At 37.0% G+C, this 20,596-nt stretch overlaps 1 protein-coding gene across 2 annotated transcripts in view; it reads left to right on the top strand.

Annotated features, from left to right (window-relative positions):
- SYNPR (synaptoporin) overlaps positions 1–20,596 on the top strand; it is a 364,805-nt gene that overhangs the window by 217,254 nt on the left and 126,955 nt on the right. The window lies entirely within an intron of this gene.

The following is a 20,596-nucleotide window of genomic DNA, read 5'->3' as shown; positions in this document are numbered from 1 at the left end:
ATTTCATATTGACTGTGAGATCTTGGCAGATAATGTACTTAGTAATATTAATATCTAATGTTAAGTCTGTGTGTCAGACACTTGCTGTTTACTTGTTAATTTTATTTAGTCATCGCAATGACCTTTGAGAGGAGCACAATTACCATTACCATTTAAAGTGAGGAAACAAGCACAGATATGTTTGCTCACATTCCCTTGGCTAGTAAATCGGGGAGTTGGGGTTTGAGCCCACCTGGGTTAAGGACTTATGTATCTATTTCTATACTTAATTTGGTTGAGATAATTTTTTCAACATCTTCAATATGAAAGATAATATCTTATTTTGTCTTTGCCTTACCTAAAAAATATATACATGTGCTTGTCCCAAATCAAACATGTAATTCTGATCCATATACAATATGGATTAATTAAATTTAACTTTGAAATAATTTATGTCTGTAAAACTCCCAAATTCTTGGCACCAAATAACTGGTGCAATTTTTTAAAACAACTTGTTCATAACACAATGTTTGGCATCTTATTAATATACTTTCATTTAATTTAACAAACATGTATTGAGTAATCACCTTTTGCCAGACACTGTGCTAGCTCTGGAATTACAGAGAAAACTAGAAATTGACCTCAAAAAACTTTTCTTAAACATGCAAATGGAGCACTTTTCAAAATCTTCCTCAAGGGGTCCTAGATAGATAAATGTTTCTAAAAAGAAAGGAAAGAAGAAAAGAAGGGAGGGCAAAGGGAAAGGAGGGAGAATTTTAAAATTATATAATCAATTAAGTTTTAAAAAATACTTCTTAGCACTTTGCCATTCTAATAGACACTTTGAATCACCAACAGAAGCACAATGTTTCCCAACTGTGTCTGACCACAGAAACCCTTTCTCCCTCACCATCTCAGGGGATATGTGTATCATGGAACACATCCTTGATATATTGATCTAGAAAACTTTTCCTAATTTAAAACACAAGTGACTTAGTTCATAGGCAATGAATCACAGGGAAGTGGTATTTATACTAAACAGTTTGTACTTAACAGTTTTTAAGGGTAAAACTGATAAAGGTTGGAAGCCCTCTGTTCAAGTAGACACTCTCCTAACTAATAAGAGAATCCAAAGTTCAGGTTAATTACTTAAGCAAGTTAAAATAGATCAAGCAAATATTAAGCAAAGGACCCTTGGTAATTTGGTAAGAGCTTCCTGTGCTGCTGAAAGTGGGGGTAGGGGTGCTTAACCCTGGAGTTTTAGGTGAACTCCTTGGCTTTAATGGAGAATAGCCAAGCCAATGTGAGCTCACTGATCAACATACAGAATCTAGAACCACAGAAAAGAATTGCCAATGTCTGGGCAGCAGGGGTGAGATGCTTAGTAACATTAGTCGTGAAATTGTCAGGTCTGCTTTGCCTTCTACAATGATTTCCCACCAAGAGGTGTGGTAGGAGCAGGTGACTTGAAAGTCAAACTTTTGAGATATGAAGATCAGGTCACTAACATGAGGTACAAGTCTCTCTGTCTGTATCTCAAACTGGAAAAGACTAATCAAGAGACCTCTAAAGATAGAAAACCATTATCTGGGTTGAATAGGATGGAGAGCAAGGTAACATTTAATTTCATGCAATCCTGGGCTGTGTAAAATTTGTAAAAACCCTTCAAGAACATAATTTCCAGCTATGGGCTTCTTCATTTTCTTTCCAGAACATATTACTTGCCCAGTTAAAGACAACCAAAGAAATGGTATGAATTTGTTTATTGCCATTTATAAGTACAGTGACTTACTCATTTGAAAAAATATTACTTGGGTTCTGAAACATAGATGATCAACCACTGTTTTTTTCAGTAGCAGAACTTTTCGTCTATGGCCATAACACCCTGAACATGCCTGATCTCTTCTGCTCTTGGAAGCTAAGCAAGGCCAGGCTTGGTTAGTACTTGGATTGGAGTAAGTTGCAGAGCTTTTCTTCTAAACATTACTCTGCTAAGAAGCTCTGTATAGAAAACACATGTAAGTCATCGAGAAAGTTGGAGAAGGGGAAGAAAGGGGCTTGAAGCATCCAACTGGTCTTTCTCAGCCCTCTCCCTGCCACATGTATTGCAACCCTCATGACCTCCTGACCTCTCACCCCATCCCACCACAGCACTCGGTACCACCCTACAAAATGTCCTAAGAACCTTAGGTCTCCTAGAAGTAATTTAAAATCACTGTTCTAGAAGAAAGCAAGAAAGCTTTTCCTACTGTACTTACCACATCTTTATCTTTACTGACTACTATTGAGGAGCCTAATCACCCCACAGAGTGTATTATAGTTTTATCCCATTAATGCCCATCTAGGAGATATACATACCATTCGAAATAGGCTCAGTTTTACTAGAGTCGCAATTTCAATGATACATTTGGATATTTTTAAATGTTGTACCCTTATCTTCTTGGGGAAGATTTGAGTAATAAGTGATGACATCTAGAATTCATACAGATTATTTTGAAGTCATTAGTTTCAGAAGAACTTGGATTCGCAAGAAGCTAGTAATGTAAATCTTAAAAAGTTATTTTCTCCCACATGTTCACAAACCAATGCCAGTGATTTGATTATAATCTTAGAAATAAAATTAGAGCATTCAGCAGCGTCTAAGTATTCAGTTCATTGCAAACACAAGGAAGATAATAAACTCTCATACCAAGTCATCTGAACAAAAACAAGGACAGTAGCCCCACCTTATCCTCAGGGGATATGTTCCAAGAACCCCAGTGGATGTATGACATTTTGGATAGTACCAGACCCTATAAACACTATGTTTTTCCTACATGTACATACTTATGTTAAGTTTAATTGATAAATAAGACAGAATAGAAGATTGACAACAATAGCTAACACTAAAATAGAATGATTATAACAATGCACTGTAATAAAGGTTACATGAGTTGCACTGTACTCATCCTTCTTCTTGTGAAGGTGATAAAGTTCCTATATGATCAGATGAAGTGAGGCATTATTAAGTAAAGAGTGATGAACACAAGCACTGTGACACTGCTTCAGTCATTCTAATCACTGAGTCATCTATACTGTGGAAATGCTGGACGAAATGATGATTCACATTCTGAGCAGGACAGAGACTAATGGCATGGAATATGGGATTTCATCGTGCTACCTAGACCAGCACACAATTTAAAACTTATAAATTATTTATTTCTGAAATTTTCTGTTTAATATTTTTGACCTTGGTTGACCACAGGTGACAGAAATATGGAAAGCAAAACTTGAGATAAAAGGGGACTGCAGTAGTGTATAAATGACACAAAAGGAAGTTACTTAACTTTTTAAAAATCAGATTATCAGATGTATTATAGGAGAATGTAAATTTAGAAATGCTAGATAATTTTACAAAATATTCACATGCTATTTCTGATTAATATTCCAAACTGTGTAACTCCTTCATACCACTGTATGTACGTATTTTTTACTCACATCAGAAAGAATATACATTCAGCATATATCCTTTTACTATGGGAATGAAACATTTATCACCTGACCTTCCTTCTAATTTGCAGTTATAATGAGAAAATAACCTTTAGCTGTTTTCTCATCTAGTGGTATGTACTAATTTGGTAGAAACATTTTGATAATGGGTGGGAGTACTGGATTTAATATTTTTAGCACTTTATACATAGAGTTGTGAAGTAGAGTTTCTTATTTTAATAAATTAAATATATTCAGAGAAAGCCTACTCAAATAATGCCAATGAACAGTTTGCTTTAATACTTGATACATATATCCCACAATGTGCCAAACACTGCTAGCCACTTTCAGTTCCATTATGTTATGTAATTATTATATAACCTCTTTGAAGAACATTGCTATTATTCTGATTGAGAAGACTGAGCTGAGAGAAATTTGGTCAACATCACATAGAAAATCAAACCCAAATGTGTGGATTTCATATATTTTACTAATATGAATAAAAACAGAAGAGGTCTCTGTTCAGTCTGTTGGAAGCATGGTGAGTGGAGCAAAAAGTTATGGTGGAGAAAGTGATAAAGTCAGAAAGGTAGATTTTTGGTAAGATTTTAGAAGACCATGAGTTTCTAAATAATTAATAGGGAGAAAGAGTTAAAGATTACAAAAAGAGAATAATAAGGGAAATCATTTTGAAATGGAGGGTATAAATTTGGATTTTATCCTGTACAGTGTGAGGTACTTTTTGTCACGAAGTTTTCCTGTGCTTCCCATGTAAAGAGAAAGAGGTGCAACTGAATGGAGCTCTAAGAGCCATCCTCACACTGTGAAATGTAAGTCCTGGGAGAAGCACAGTGGCCAAGACAGTTGGAAGGACCAGAGGAATGTGACAAACTGGACAGAGCCCAGGGCTGAGCTAGAGGTGCCCACACTTATGATAATTGAAAGAGAGGGGAGACTAAGGGGGGCCTAGAGGAAACAAATGGACAAGAAGTGGAACAGCCAGGACAGTGTAGGCTTTTACAGAAAGTAAGAAGTCTTCACTTGTGGTACCATGCAATACTTCTAAGAAGTAAAGGAGTGAAAACTAAGACAAGGCCAATGTATAGAATTAATGGTGGTTATTAAGGACTTTTGTAAGATTTTTTAGCAGGAAGAAAAGCATGCCAGGCTGTTGAATGGGAAATAGAATTAGGTGTTTTTCCTCAGATAAGTGAAATGCAAAATTCTAAGGATTCTAACCAATCTTACATTAAGCCTGCATGAGATGATTTTTGTGGAGAAAGAGACTAAGTTTCTTAATGACCCTCTTCTGGAGAAGGTGTTCACCTCTGGCTTCCTGAAAGTAATTTGATAACATGATGATAAACTTCTCATCTTGGCTGGACAAAAATAAAGATTTCCAGTGTGTAAAAATCTTCCATAATTTGAGAATAACTGAGTATAGAGAATAACAGAAGATTCATAATGAAATATATATTATTGAGTTGGCCAAAATGTTTATTTGTTTTTCCATAAGGTGGCTCTCATAGTACTTAGCTGTCTTTAACTTCATTCAAAACAATTTTGTTAGATTGTATTGTGACTGCTTTCATATTAGAGTGCATTTAAAAAAACACCAAAATTGGTAAATTTTTGTGCAGCCATTTTGATAGTGAAGATGAAAGAAAATATGCAACATTTTTGGCATATCATGCTATATTATTTTTAAAAAGGTAAAAATGCAATGAAATACACACAAAAAAAGACCTATGCAGTGTACAGAGTAGGTGCTGTGACAGATCAAATATGCTGAAAGTGGTTTGCAAAATTTCTTGGTACTATTGACATTTTGGCCAAATAATTACTTGCTGTAGGGCTTTCTATGCATTGGAAGATGTTTAGCAGCACCTCTGGCCTCTACCCACTGGAAGCCAATAGTGGGAGATAGCCAATATACCTCAAATATCCAAATTAAAAAATTATTGGTCAAAATATTTTTTTTATTTTATAGAAAAAATTAAATGGACTTTTGGCCAAACCAAAGGACTTATGTCATTTCCATTTCTGGAGACCCCATCAGTTTCAAATATTCTTGTAGATATGGAACTGGTAATTACTGCTTTAGATAATTAGCTATGTTGCATTTAATTAATTTATCTTAAAGAAATAATTAGATATACAGATAAAGAAGTGTGTACAAAAGTATGTATTGTTGAATTATTTTAAATCCTGCAAAATTAGAAACAAATATGTCCCAAAATAGGGAATCAGGTAAGTAAATTGTATTATATCTATCCAAGGAAATGCTAGGCATGCACTAAAAGTCATTTTCTCCAATAACATTTAAAGATATGTGGAATGCTCCTGATATTGTATTAGGTGAAAGAACAAGATATAAGACTCTTTGTATCTAATGAGTCCAATTTTTTTAACCAGCTGGCTGAGGTGGATCCTGCCATTGCTGCCCATATTTCCCAGTCCCTCATCATTCGTGCCCACACCTTTTACTGAAAGCCCCTCTGAAAGTTCAGGGGCTTTCTCTAGCCACAGGAATTTGTTTGGTCATTATGTATGTCAGACCAAAAGTACTGGGAGTTAGTATCTTCTGGGGAAACCCTTATCCAATGACAAATGTAAGTTGGAAGATAAATATTCCAGTTTATCCATCCCTCATGGGTACAAACCTAAGTCATGTTCCATACCATTTTCAAGAGTTACCGAGCAGGGTAACTGCCCTCAGTGGAAAACTGGTCATTAACACACCTTTTATTACTTTCTCTTCCTTTTCCACCTCAATTCTCCACTCTAATGTTGGTATTTCCAAGAATAGATCCTCCAAAAATAAATTGCACTCAAATTTTGATGTCAGGTTCTGCTTCTGGGAAATTCAACCTAAGACACCAGCATTGCTTGAATTACCATCATTAAAGAAAATGGATGGATTAATGAATGAAAGGGTGGGTAGATCGATGGATGGCTAGGTGGATAGATAGATATTCCTATTTTGTCTCACTCTAAATCATGTTTTAGAATGTTGCTCATAGGAAAATCAGCTTGGTTGGAAATTAGTACCCTCCATTTATAACATCTCCTTGCGGTCTCATATATGAAGCTACAGTTGGTTTTCTCTGTCCATTGTAGCATGTGTGGTAGGTCTTTTCCAATTGACAATATCATGTTTTTTCACTGCAGTTTCAAATTTTCTGAAACTAGATGGTTGCTCAGATTTTGAATATATTTCATGGTTAATTCCTTCAAAATGGATATTGTGTAAGACACAGCCAATATTTTAAATCTATTCCAGCTATATTCTCCAAATTTAGTGGCTAAGCATATAAGCCTTTGTCATTAGGATTCCCAAACAACAAAAACTAAACCATATGTGTAGAGATTATGTCATGATCATTTCATCAAAATGTTCATTTATTTCTAGGTGGTGAGACTGTGAGTGAGTCAAATATTCTTCTTACATTTATACAGTTTATCCAGATTTTCTAGAGTAAGCTGTTAAGATTTTTTTATACTTTTAATGTATTGAGGCAACCATGATAGAGTTTGAACTCTGGAATGAAAGTGGCTCGGTGCAAACTCCCTTGGTGCTACTACTTACTGGCTTAGTTGTGTGATGTTGAGAAATTGCTTACCATTTCTTTTCCTTATCTGTAAAGCAGAGACAATGTTAGCTATTTCATAGTAGTGTTGTATTAAATGAGCAATATATGCAAAATGTTTAACCCAAGGTTTAGCATTGAATAAGTTCTCTTTTAGTATCTTATTTTTATTTATACAATCAAGAAAGGGTAATTAAAATTAAAAACCTAAAAATAATATTCTACCTAAATAGCAAAATTACTCTCAAGACAAAAAAAAAACCCTTTATTATGTTATATTTTACCCAGAATGGGAGCTTCCCAACCCTCAGTGTCCCGATATGCAAACATTAAAAGGTATGTATATATTTAACTGTCTTACATTTATTAACTTACTTTTAACTCTTATCTTTAATGCTTCCTTTGGGTTGTCCTTGAAGGTATTATTATCAGGCTTATTGTTGTTTTTCTCATTAAACTAATGGGAGAATGAAATCCCCCAAAGTGACAGGACGGAGAACACTCACTGGCAGTAGTATGATTCTTCCGTGGTTGCTTGGGATGAGATGAGAGAATGAAACTCTGAGTCTGATTCTTGTGATCCTTGAAACCAAAAATTCAAAGAATGGGCTTCTGTGTTGATGGAGGAATAAGCTGGGTCTGCTTATCTGAGGGCTGCTACACAAAGTTCTCTTCTTTATAATTCAAGCTGCTTGCCCTGAATCAGATTTCCCTTCCTCCTGTTTGGAACATGGGGACAGGGGGAGGCTGACACTAGGAAAGGTGTGCAGTATGGGCCATTATCTAGTAAGGCTGGCTCTGTCGTGGGGAAAGCAGTTTTTCCTTAAGATCCACACCGTAGAGCAGCGATAGTAAACATTTTTTTAAAAACTTTACCATTAGGACCAATTAGGGGAAAATAAAAATGTTAAGGGCTGCAATTTTGTATGCCTTGTGTTAAATGCTCCACTTTCAAATTATATTAGAGAAATTCATTTATTGTTTCTCATAACTAAAGAAATTATACTTTTTGGCTAAAATTTTAGAAACTTCATTGCTACAGTATATTATTTTAATGTCATGCCTTAAGATAAATTTTATGTGTGATGAGATCTGGTGATTCTATGGAGCAGAGAGGTGAGGAGATCTGAAGGTGGTATACTCAAAGCACTAATGGTAGAATTTTAGCCAAATCTCTGGCTTCAAATACAAGCTCTTCCACCTAGCAGATGAGCAAATTGTAACCCCTCCAGGTTTAACTTTTATTACTGTAAGAAATGAACAAACTGACAGTAACCAGAGGGGAGGTTGGAGGAAGTTAACAGGAGAAAGAAGGGAAAGGGTTGTAAAGGAACATATGTAAAGAACTCATGAACGAAACCAAAGTGGGGAAGGATGGAGGATGGGAGGTGGGGGGGGGGGCAGGGGAAAGTTGTGGTGGGAAAATGGAGACAATCATATTTGAACAATACAAAAATACAAAGAAAGTAATAGCACTTTCCTCAAAGTATGGTTGTGACCATTCAGTTAAGTCATGTAAGTAAATTGTGTACCACAGGGTCTGGCACACATCAAGTATTCACTCAGTTGTATTATCTTGGTGGTTGATATTATTAATAGAGCTAGTGCAAGGAGCTGGCACCACAGTATGGCTATAGACCAAAGACAAGGACAGCCTTATTTGGAAATCTCTGCAGTGACGAAAAGAGAATTGTAATTTGTGAGAAATGTCTGCAGAGGACATTGAAAACGTGGCAAAATTGCTGTTGGCATGGAAAAAAATAATGTATAATGAACTAATCTATTTTACCCCACTTCACTATTCCACACCCAACATATGTAACTGCTAGTTTGGAACTATTTTGTTGCAATACTTCTCCAAAAGAAGAATGATGATGGATAATTAGATAGAGGGAGGTCTTGGTTTGGGCTCTCCCAGAATCACACCCTGAGACAAACATCTAATTGACAAGTGACCCCTTGGAGGCACCAGTAAGGTGTGGGGAGTGAGCCAGGGAAGGGAAGAAAGCCAAAGAAAGAGTGGATTAATGGGCAAGGTACCACTATGGTCAACTGGGGCAACCAAGAGTTCCCAAAACTGTGGATAACATGCTGCAGAGGAATTCTATTAGGCATGTGATGAAGCTGGAATAATTATCTACCTATTCCTGTTGGCTACTGGTCAAAGCTGCTTCTAAGGTGTTAACTCCCTGGCACTGCATACAGACCAGGCATATGCTTGCAGCCCAAGAAAGCCTTCGGGCAGAGACCTTGAATGCTTACATTAGAAGACCATCATTATATACAAAACTGGTGAGTGCCCGAGTGACATGGGTGGTCAACTGATGGTCTCTAATATAATGGAGAGACTTTTTAATCATCTTTCCTACATCTGTGAATTACCCCCTGTTGGATCATTTATTCATTCTCTCAAATATTTATTGAGCACCTACAGTATAAAAGGCCCTGAACTATGTAAGCACTTGATTTCTATTGGTTGCTAAAGAGAACATAGCCCCTTCCCTTTTGAAATTTATAATCACATGGGGATGGGAGGAAGAGAGTTACATATACACACATACACTCACAGTAGTGGTCATTTCTAAGCAGAGGGTGAACATTGTTCAGAGATGGAAAATACTTTGTTGGGAGTGGTGAGAGTTAAAGGTCACCCAGTTATAGAAAATGCTCCAGTGGGGCCTCCCTGAGGAGGTATCATTTAAGCCAGTCAAAAGAGAAGGAGAATGTCCTAAGTAAAAAGAAGGGCATGGGCAATGTTGAGGAGACATTAAGAAGATCAAGGGGCCAGTGGGAAGAGCCTGTTTTAGACCAGCTGCCTGGGGAAAATCTCTCTGCTAGAGTGACACTGAAGTACAGACCTGCAAGAAATAAGAGAGAAGGAGAGGGAGAGAGTGGACACCTCACAAATATCAGAGTAGTATATTGCAGGGAGAGGAGAGAACAGGTAGAGAGGTCTGATGTCCAAGTCTGGAAACATTGCCTCTATCAGTCAAGAGTTCATGACAGGTGGTTCAGTTTCTTAAAGTAATATAAAGAAGGACCTAGGTAGATAGAGCTTGATGATTGGAAAGGGGACCAAGAGGCAATCCAGAAGTTAGCAACTGTGGGAATCCATAAAGCCTAAAGTATTTACTACCCAGTCTCTAGAAAAAATAAGTTCACTGATTCCTGAGCAAGAGGCTCAGGGAGGAGCCTAAAGGGAGGAGGTGGTCTTATCAGAGTACAAAATGGGGCCTGTATGATAGAAGCAGGGACCATGAGAAAAGAAGGCTTCCAGAAGGATTAGGAATGATGGAAGATGCAGCCATTGCTGGAGATGCTGCTCAAAGCAATAAGAGAAAGAGGGAGAAATGTCCTGGCTTGTCCCTCACTCCGGCCTTCCAGTCTCACAACATTCCACTGAGCAAATCTACCTGAAAAGCAGTTGTTAAGGAAGCCAGGCTCCAGAGATGCAGAGAAGAGCTGGAGAGGAGCAAAGCATGGAATTGAAAACAAACAAGCAATGACCAGCAGAGTTCCTCTCTGAACTTCAGTTTCCTCATCTACGAAATGAGAAAACTGGATTGAAGCTTTCTTAAGAGAGAATTATATCTCTAATTATATGAAAATAGAAATACACAGATTTCTTTTTCAGGGGAACAGTTGTAGTTGACCTCGGACAGAAAAGCTGATAGAGCCCTAGCCACTGATACTTCAGAGAGAACAGAAGGAAATATAAAAATGCAATAGAATTACTTAAACAGAATTACTTTCAACTTCATAAAGCTTCTTCTAATATTTGGTCTATTTAGGTAAAATCTGGACAGGTCCTTAAAGACCAGGATTGGGGCACTTACTGAAAATTACTGTAGGTTACATAACCAAGGTTGTTATTTCTATTGAGTTCCCATAGGGAGGTGGCAAGTGGCAGAGATTAAATCAATGTATGCTGAGTGAGGTTTCTATGTAGTTCTCTAGCACACTGTGTAAAATTTTACAGAGCAGTCATAGGCGAGTGGGTGGGCAGAACCTCATTACTTGGGGACATTCAACACCACAGAATGCAAATGTTGTTTTTTTCAAAATTGTAAAAATTCATTCTTCCTTATATATCCATATCTGTACCTATATCTATCATCTATCTCTTATATATCTATCTCTATAGTATTCCTTATATATGTTTTCATTTCTAGAGTGGGGGTGTGGGAGAGACAAAGAATGAGAAAGAGAGACTAACTTTGAGTTGCCTAGAAAAGCACAGAAGGATTTGGCTTTATTAATAGCCAGGAATGTCAGAAGGAAGGATCCTACTCACACCCGTGTGTATGTCCTTTTCCTTGAAACTGTTAGGTGTCTGATCCTCGGTCCTATTAACCGCCATCTCTGTATCCTTCTCTTCTGGGACCAGAGAAATGTTGGAACATTCTTTGTGTTCCCTGGAGCTATCAAGCAGGTGGCTAACAGTTACATGATAAATTGCACAAGGTCAAGCTGGTGTCAACGGAGTGAAAGAGGCCTATGTGCCCTCTCTTTTCCCACCCGGAAGCATTCCTGACAGAATAGCATTTTGTCAGCCATGAGGTGGATCTAATTCTCTAGGGGACATAGGTCATACAAAAAGGAGGGAAGTGCTCACACTGCCTTGCTTGCCAGATGCTCCAGTCAGAACTGAAAAGTCAAAGTCTCAGAGCCTGGGATTCAAGAAGTGACCATCGCAAGCCTGGAATTCACATTCCCAAACACCCTCCCAGGGTGCAGCTGTGGGTATTCAGAGGCCTGCACCTCAATCGGGACTTTAGACTCTATACCAGTGTGATACCTGCATTTGTATCACATTGAATGACTGTTAAAAATGGGGAGGCCAAGATCCTACCCTAGACCTACCCAGTAAGCATTACTGCCCTGGAGCCAAGGATTGTCACTTACTAAAGTCCCCAAATGATGCTTAGACACATAGAAGTTGGAGATCTGTTGACCTAAGGAGAAATAGGTAGAACTTCAACCTGCAAGTATCCAATATTTTGTGTTTTAACATTGATGGATTTTAATATACATATTTCAGATTACATTTTTCTTTAAGCAAATACTCGTCTTATTTGTTATACTTAACATGATAAAATTAAAAAATAAGAATGTGAATAGTAAATGGATATTTGTTTTCTGTTATTCTAAAATTTTCTGTTGCGGCATGTATTACTCTTAGAATGGAAAACAATAAATGGCAAAAAAAGCAAATAGTAATTTAAATCTGGTAGAATGACAAACCTACAGCAATTTTACTAACCTTCCCCCAACTCATAATGTGCTTTATAGCATGTCTCCCAAAAATGTGAAAGTGGTAGTTGCCTTTCCCCCCCAGGTCAAGTGGAAATAAGAATAGAAACCAGAAAGAGGGATGAATATGTTGATTCTTTCACTGTGTGTGTGTGTATAACAATGAACAATTATTGATATGGTCATTATCCTTTTGTCACAACAACACTGTGCTAGGCAGAACCAGAGTATTTTTATTTCTCTTTATACACATCAGTACACAGAGACTTAAACTTTACTCAAGGTTTAATAAACCCCAAACCTGGAAACCTATCTAAATCTTCTGACTTCCATGGGTGTCTTGATGGAGTTGTTTGCTATCACCCCAAACTGTCTTCTAACAATGATGATAATTATGAAGAAGAAGATGATGATCATAATCATCAAATAAAACCCACAATTTATTGATCATTTTACCATGTATGAAGAAGTGTGCAAAGCATACCACACATTATTATACCATAACATCCTTGTGAGACAACATCTCCATGAAATAGCTTCTCTGAACTTCACTTGACAGTGAGGAAACTAAGGCTCATGGAGATCGAATGACTTGCCCAAATTCATGCATCTAACAAATGGCTATGGTGGACTTTGAATATCTGAGCCTGGCTAAGACCAAGCTCTTTACCATTATGCTGGAAAGAGGAGCAGTGTGTCTTTGAGTTGATGAACCCCGACAATTGCAGAGACTTCTGTCATCTAGATTTATAGCCTGCTCCCTGCAGGAGGGATCCCCAGTCCCTACAGACAGGCAGACTGGGCAGGCAAGAGGGATTTAGAGAATGGTTCTCAGGGACATCATGTTCTGGAACTCAGAACTGCTTTTCCAGTTGATTTCTCAAGTCCAGCAATAAACTGTGAAGGAAAAATAATTCCAGCCTGGATATGTTATGATCACCCTCTTCTTCCTATTTGCAGCTGGCCAGAATTTGAAATAAATTTTGAAAGCCTCTAGGCAAAAGTAGCAGTTGTCTCCTGAGGCTAAATATTAAGGAGTCACATAAATGGCAGTGTTTTCTAAGAATAGTTACTCCAAAGGTTTAGTGCTACAAAAGATTCTCATTTCCCTGGCAAAGGGGTGGATTGCAGAGGGAAGCAGGAGTTGAGGAGTCAAGAGGTCTCAGATACTAGTCAGGAGACTCAATTAGAAAGATCTTTAGTTTAGTTGCTCAAGTCTAGCACTGAGATACCAGAAATAAGTGGATAGTATAGAGAACCACTTTTTCTAATTACAGAGTTGGGACTTCTTCTGAGATATACTCGATTAGCTCTCGGGCTTTTTAGATACTAACTGAGAATTAAGCTTAACAATTTATGTTTTATTTTAGCATATCTACCAAGAGTTTACTTTTCTATCATTTCTTTTACCACTTCACATCCCATTATCTAATGCAATTATAGTTTTTGAAATACATATTTATTAGAAAAAAGAACATACATTTGTTCTTTAAAAAACCCATTATGCAGAAAGAAATGAAGGAATATATTAGAATCCCCCTTCTAGAGAAATGTAATTTCTCTGAGATAATCACTATCAAAAGTTTTAATGTATACCTATGATCTCACCTATAAGTGGGATCTAGTCAACAAAACAAACAAGCAAGCAAAATATGGCCAGAGACATTGAAATAAAAAGCAAACTGACAATAACCAGAGGGAAAGAGGAAAGGATAATGGGATGAAAAAGGGGAAAGGTCATCAAGGAACATGTATAAACGTCACATGGACAAAACCAAATGGGGGTAGGACCAAGGGTGGGAGGTTGAATGAGTAGGCAGGGGGAGTGGTAAGGGGAAAATCAAGACAACTGTACATGAAAAACAATTTAAAAAATAATAGAAATAAAATAAATTTTAAAAGTTTTGATGTATATTATTTCAGAATTTTCCTTTGCATGTACTCATTTTTTATGCAAATTGATCCTGCTATAAATATTATTTTGCAAATAATTCTTAATTTTTACAAAATTATAGATAGCTTTCTTTGTCAACCTTAATGGAGCTACTATGTTTTATTGGCCTTATAGCTGGACCATAATTTATTGCATAGCTAGACCAGAATTTATTAAGCCAATTACTTATTGATGGACATTTAGGTTGTTCCATTTTTTTGCTATTATGAATAATTACAAATGACGCTACCACTAACATAGGTTCATAACTTCATTTGTAAGGTAGGTTCCTGAGGCAAAGGTATATAAGCCTTAAGTTTTTATAGATTTTGCCAAATCCCTTCCCAGAAAGCAATTTATATGCCCACTGAAAGGGTATAAAGATGCCTAGTTCTCCATATTCTTCCCAAAATGAAATAATATAAGTGCACTTATTTGATTATTAGTGAGAATGAACATATTATGTAATTATTAGACATTTCTATTGCAGGCAAAAGAAAAAGAAAAAACAGTATGCTCATTTTTTGTAAAATATTTGATCCCTGGCATATTAACCATATTACTTTCTCCCACCTCAGTTGATATATTTAATCAGCATTATTCAATGTACTCCCTGAGATTTACTAATTGATGCAAGAAAAACATTCAATATGGTGACAGGTACTGTGCCTGGCAATGACAGAAATTTAAAAATAAAAAAAAGAATAGGTTTTCTTTTCATAAAGCTTAGTCTTTTAAAAGAATACTAAACACTGATGATATTGAGGCAGAGAAACTACATGACTCATCCAGCACCCACAGCAAGTCCTGCAGGAATTTGCACTAATGTCCTTTAAATCTTTATGCACTATGACCATCACACAGAGTCGCAGTGCAGATAATTAGAATGAAGACATTAATCTCTACTAATGAAAACAAGGCCTATTACAAATTGCCTAAATTGAGAAATTAATATTTAGGGTATAATAGAACATTTTAAGAATTCACATATTAAATTACATCATGGTGCTCATCTTAATAAGCCCTCATTAAATGTTGACATTGAAAACAGTCTACCCAATAGTGATTGCAAAGAAAACTCATTTGCCAATCTCTATTTTCTCACAGATACAAAATATCATGAAAGAGTTTGTCTTTCAGTTAATTTTTAATAAAATATTTTCATTTATCTTTCTGTTTAGTTTATTCCTCACCAGAATGAGAAGGAATTGTTTTTTTCCTATTTTTTCTCAAGTCACCACAAGCAATTATGAATAAATGCTACATATAATGTAGCATTAAATATGATAGTTTTGTCATCATCTAAGACTGACATGATCTTTACTATTTTTTGACCTGAAATTGCTACTCTGATTACCATGGCCTTTAGAGATGGAATTTGTTTTCTCTGCAGGGTGAATATTGTCTAAAGACTAAAAAAGTTTAATGTCCCCTTTATGCAGGAAAAAACTGTGAAGCATAAATATCCCATATTGAAAGAAAAACTACTATAGAAGAAAATGAACATAAATGCTGTATGTTGTACAAGACTAAACGAAAACGTAATGTGAATTGCTTTCTAGCTCAGGCTCATCACTAGTGCCCAGATGATTGTGTTTCTATGTTTTTAAAACTCATTTCAATTTTCAGTCAAATGCTTCTAGTCAAATAAACAGTGTTTCTAACACTTTTTATAATGCTTTCTGGAAGAGAAATGCAGACAATATGAAAAAAAACCAAAGCACTCTCAGCCCTTTCTTCAGCATCTCCTTGTACATCACCAAGAGTCCTCAGAGACTTATTGAATTTATGAACCTAACTATTTACTCATTTGATGAATAAATGTGCCAAGCATATAATCAGATGAGTATCAGGTGTTTGCCCTCTGCAACAGATCCATCCCATACTCAGCCATGGGTCCCAGGGGCCCTGCCCATTTTAGTCAATTGGACCAAATGATTACTTGTTCAACAAGCTGTGAATGGTTGCTGGGACAAAGAAAGATTAATTAATTCATTTAAGACATTTTTAGAATCCCTACCCTGTGCAAGGAACTGTTCATGGTGCTGGAGATCCAGTGGAGGATGAGATAGTTTGGTGATAATGAGGGGAAGGGACAGAGGGGGATAAAAAGGAAACAAGCAAAAGACCAAGATCATGTCAGAAAATAACAGAGGCAAGGACAAAAATTAAATAGTGATGTCATGGAGAAAAACTGGAGAAGAGGTAGGCAAGAAAGGCCCTTTTAGGAGGGGGTATTTGTTTTGAGACCTGAATGACAAGAAAGATAAACCATGCAAAGATCTGGAAAGAGATTTGTACAGACAGAACAGCATGCACAAAGACAGGAAGGGACTGGGAACAGATGGAGGAATTGGGCATCAAGAACACAGCATAATGAGGAGAGTGAGGGACAGCAAGGCAGGGAATGGCCAATGTCAGATAGAGCCTCACGATCCATGTAAGATTTGAGTTTTATTCTAGATGCAATGGAAATTATTTGCTTAAAATCAGGAGAGTGACAGTGCCTGATTTACATATTCTAAGAATAATTTTAGGTGCTGTATGAAAAAGTTGTTTAGTAGGACAAGGAGAAATGATTTTGTTCAATTACTAACAATTAATCTTGGCAAAAGATGATGATGTCTTAAATTAGGGTTTTAGTGGTTGAGAGAAACTTGAAAAGATTTAATTTATTCTTAAAATATTGGTCCACAGAACTGGATGACAAAAAGGATATATGGAGAGAAGGTAAAGCAAATTAAGATCTAGGGCCTAAGAACTGAGAGGATGATGATGGAAAGTTGTAAAATTGAGATACTTAATATATGTATTAGCTGTTTATTTTTAAAAAACAAATGAATGAATCACCAGTTTCAGAAAGTTATGAGGGACCAATGGAATTCTATATTGGGGGAATTTTCACTAAGAAGCTGGTGAGAGAGAGGAAGTTATAGAAGAAGATCACAGATGAGATATATTCAAAGCCAGAGGGCCATGAAGAGCTATCTTTGAATCAAAATTAAAAGGAAACAGAAAATCTGAATCAAAAAGAAAGGACAGTATCAGATGGACAAAAGTAAAGATATTTCAAGGACCCCTCCGGGTACATGTCTGTCAAGGAATATTTAGGTGAGTTACTGATCCCTAGGGCTGCTTTTGTTTTTCTTACTTTCTAGTGTTGTCCATATGTGTTTTTCCAAAAATATGCTCTTTTCTTGAAGACACTGAAATCAGTCTGTTTCTTTCTAATGAACTAAACTACTTGAAATAAATACCTCAACACACTGAAGACTACAAAGATGAGGAAAATGAAGTCACTCTCCTCAAGAAGTCCACAGCCAATGAAGAAAAGATAATACAAAGAAATGTAAGCTTCTGCATGGCTAAAGAAAACAGTATTAAATTAAAAAGACAACCAACTGTATGGGAAAACATATTTGCCAATGATACCTCAGACAAAGGTTTAAACTCCAAAATATACAAAGAACTTACACGACTCCACTCTAGGAAGACAACCAACCCAATTAAAAAATGGGAAAAGGACTTGAACAGACACTTCTCCAAAGAGGACATACAGAACATCCAGAGACACATGAAGAGATATCATTAGCTATCAGAGAGATGCAAATTAAAACCACAATGAGATACCACTTTACACCAGTCAGGATGGCTATCATAAACAAAGCAACAAACAACAAATGTTGGAGAGGGTGTGGGGAAAAGGGGACCTTAGTTCACTGTTGGTGGGATTGCAGACTGGTACAACCATTATGGAAAACAGTATGGAATTTTCTCAGAAAAATAAAAATCAACCTGCCTTTTGACCCAGCAATTCCACTGCTAGGATTATATCCTAAGAATCCTAAATCAATTTCAAAGAACCTATGCACCACAATGTTCATAGCAGCACAATTTACAATAGCCAAGAGTTGGAAGCAACCTAGGTGCCCATCAGTAAATGAATGGATCCAAAAATTGTGGTACATATACACAATGGAATTCTATGCAGCAGAGAGAAAGAAGGAGCTACTACCCTTTGCAACAACATGGATGGAACTGGAAAGCATTATGCTGAGTGAAATAGGCCAGGTGTTGGAAGACAAATACCATATGATCTCACCTTTAACAAGAAGCTAACAACAAAACAAACAAGCAAGCAGAAAAAAAACAAAGACACTGAAATAGAGAACAAGGGGATAATGACCAGAGGGGAGAGGGAAGGAAATTTACGGGGGAAAAGTGGGAGGGATTTGGAGGAACAAATAGGAAGGACACAGGGACAAGAACTAAGAGGGGTGGAAATGGGAGGGAGGGGGGAGCACGGGGTGGGGGAGGCTGGGATGGGAGAAATAGACAAAAAAACTGTACTTGAAAAATAACTAAATAAAATTAAAATAAAAAATAAAGTCCATTTGGAATAATAAGGGTGTTAAAACACTATTTATTTGTCATTGGTATTATACAGTCTTTTGTATTAAAACAAAAAATTAAATGTACAACTTGTCCATCAAAATCTGCATCAAGTAGGAGACAGTCATAGACTGTGGATCCCTGGTAGTCTCAAAAAAAGTGCCTAAGGCCATACTGGGACACCATCTGACATCACCAGAGGCAGACTCAAAAAGGAAAAACAGTGCACCTGCACAAAAGCATACAAGACCTGATGGGCAGAGTGATTCTTTAGTCAGCCAGCCAGCCAGCCAGAGGGGAAGGAACCAACAAAGAATGACCCAATAACTATCAAAACAAAATTATAACTGGAGAGCCAACATAAATGGCAAGAAGGGCATCCCAAGAACATAAAATTCAGGAGATCAAGGAGACTGCACCACTGAATCCCACAGGTCTCCTCCCATAGAAGTTCACACCACAAAGAAAGGGGGAAGAGTTTTCAGGAACATCTATAAAGGACACATAGACAAAACCAAAGGGGGGTAGGATCAAGGAAGAGAAGTGGGGATGGCTGGGGTAGGGTGAAGTGATGGGGGAAAATGAAGACAACTGTACTTTAAAAACAATAATAAAAAAGAAAGAAAAAGATAGGGAGTCAAAGCAGATTAATCTAAGAAGAAACAAACAAAAAGAGTACCTAAAACTGGGAGACAAAGAAACAACCCCCAATCAAAAGGAAAGGAAGAATCCCCAGAGAGAGTGCTAAATGAAATGGAGGCAAGTAAACTATTGGACACTGAGTTCAAAATAATACTTATAAGGAAGCTCAATGAGCTCAGTGAGAAATTCGAAGAACTACAGGGAAGCTACAAGGAACTTACTGAAAAAGACATCAGCACAAAAAAGGACACAGGAACTATCAATAAGAATCAGGAAGAAATGAAGAATACAATTTCTGATCTGAAAAACAAAGTAGAAGGAATTAAAATCGGGCTAGATGAAGCAGAGGATCAAATCAGTGAGCAGCAGGACAAGGTAGAAGAAATTCCCAGACAGAGGAACAAAACAAAAAAGACTCAAAAAGAATGAAGAGGGCTTAAAGGAGCTGCAGGACAACATGAAAAATAATATCCATAATATAGGAATACCAGAAGGAGAAGAGGAGCAAGGCATAGAAAAACTGTTTGAAAAAAGTCATGACAGAAAACTTTACTAATTTGATGAAAGAAAAAGTCACACAAGTCCAGGAAGCACAGAGGGTCCTAATCAAGATGAATGATCCAAAGAGGATTATTACAGACACATCATAATAGAAATGACAAACTTTAAAGACAAAGAGAGAATATTAAAGGCAGTAAGGGATAAACAGCTAGTAATACATAAAGTAGCCCTGATAAGGTTATCAGTTGATTACTTAACAGAAACACTATAAGCCAGAAGGGAGTGGCAAGAAATATTTCAAGTTGAAAAGCAAAGGCCTACAATGAAGACGACTTTACCCAGCAAGACTCTCCTTTAAAATGAAAGGCAAAATAAGGAGTTTCCCAGACAAAAAACTAACAGAACACATCTGTACCAAACTAACATTACAAGAGATGCTAAATGGACTGCTTTAAGAAGATGAAGAGAAAGAGAGAGAGAGAGATACAAAGGGACAAAATGGCAATGTATAAGTACCTATCAATAATAATCTTAGTACTTCCGCCAAGATGAAGGCATAGGTGGATGTGCCGTGCCTTCACACACAACCAAGTTTAGAGACAACTAAATATTGGCAACAGAAAACACAGCCAGAACATGGAAAATTGAACATTTCGGAAGTCTGTTAACAACAAATTCTTCAGCCTGACCTGTAAGGGGCGAAACCAGCGGCTGGTGAAGCGGGGTTGCACAGGAGGACTCGGTCAGACGAACTCAGGCGCGGAATCCAGACGCGCGGAATCCAGGCACAGGGTTGGACCTAGTGAGCGATGGAGCGAGGGACCAGGCGAGCGACCCC

The sequence above is a fragment of the Artibeus jamaicensis genome, unplaced genomic scaffold, assembly GCF_021234435.1.
Source record: "Artibeus jamaicensis isolate MK-2021 breed Jamaican fruit bat unplaced genomic scaffold, CSHL_Jam_final contig_519, whole genome shotgun sequence".
Taxonomy (NCBI): Eukaryota; Metazoa; Chordata; class Mammalia; order Chiroptera; family Phyllostomidae; genus Artibeus; species Artibeus jamaicensis.
Note: the sequence above shows the minus strand (reverse complement) of the source record. Positions and strands in the feature narration are given on the sequence as shown.